Genomic DNA, 1683 nt, shown 5'->3' on the forward strand with positions numbered 1-1683 from the left:
TACGTTTGTCAAAGTGTGTTTTTTTTATCAAAAATGGAATGTTTATCACTTTAAAAATTAAAATTTTTATTGGAAAAATAACAGATATGTCAGAAGTGTTGATCGGCAAGTTATAAATTGAGAGTTGCACAAATGCTAAGCACGACAAATTAAAATATAACACTCGTTATAACAGTTTATAGAACCCAGTCTTACCTCATTTTTTATCTTAAAACCTTGACACTTAAAATTGAACATTTGGGGTTTTATCATAAGTTTAAACATTAAATTAAAATTGATTTTTTATTGCGCAAATTATGTCTTGACCATTTTATAATGAAGGTGACCTTCGAGATTGTCATCAACCAAGTAATCCTAAGATTTTTTGGGTTGAATTAATTTTTTTTGTAAATCGGCATTTTACTTTTTTCTTTACCAAATAACAAAAAAATATTTTATAAATTTCACAAAATTATTTTTTTCTGAATTTACACATTGTTGAATTGATTATATATAATCATCATTAACCTTAACAGATCGTGTTATCAATTTTCATAACAAAGTTATCTACGCAATCAAACGTTCAAATAAACAAAAAAATCAAATATACAACAGTGTTGATACAAAGGAAATTCTCAAATTAAATTTCCACTAAAATAATAGTTATTAATTACATTGAATTTATTGATTGTAAATAATAACTTTTATGCAATGACTACGATATACATTAAAACAAAAATAAACGATTATCATCAAGTTCATTGTGTAACTACATCGATGTACACAATTTTCTTGAAACGACTTTTGTTGATAATAACATGTAAAAGAGTTGTTATATTCGATTATTCTTTTATAACTATCGTTTCCTTATTATTCATATAACACACATAATTAAACATATACATTTTAGTAACACCACAACATTTATTATTATCTAAAATAGAATCATTAATTGATTATTATTTTCAATAATTTAATAACAACAGTTTGTGTATTGGGTTTCACTGTTAATCACAACATTTCCCATTTTTATAAAATGTCAAAAATAAAACCTGATAACTATAGTGTGAAAACATGTAACATCAAACCTGAACTTTAAATCATTACATTGAATTTACTAGAATAACACATCTTAAAACATTTTTGTTTTTAACTTGTTGTTCTCTCACATATATACATAAGATAAAAAATAAATATTTTATCATTAAAAAGAAAAAGCAGAAGATAAATAATTATATAACTGATTCAGTTCTTTGTTGTGGAACATTGAATTAGTCATTTCAAAAAAATAAATACACTTTCATGATTATTTTAAAATTCAATTCCATACATATTTATTTATTATATCAGTTATATCTTTTAATCATATATAACAGTGTATTAAAACATAAATGTTTGTTTTTTGGAATTAAAAAACAATGCAAATGTTATCTAAGTAATACACAAACATTTAATAACAAATCAATTGTTTTCAAATTTGAATAATAATAATATAGAAAAATATTTTTAATTAATTTTTTAAAATATATTTAATTGTATCTAAGAAACAACACCAATGTTATTAAAAAACAAATTGGTTTATTATCAACATTTTTAATTTGTTCACATGTATAATTGATTATTTATCATAAACAAACTTAATGTGGTTGTCAGTTATTTTAACCAGTATATATATATATATATATTTATACTTAACATGTACAA

This window comes from Entamoeba invadens (genome assembly GCF_000330505.1).
Source record: "Entamoeba invadens IP1 unplaced genomic scaffold scaff_1105074724681, whole genome shotgun sequence".
NCBI classification, from domain to species: Eukaryota; Evosea; order Mastigamoebida; family Endamoebidae; genus Entamoeba; species Entamoeba invadens.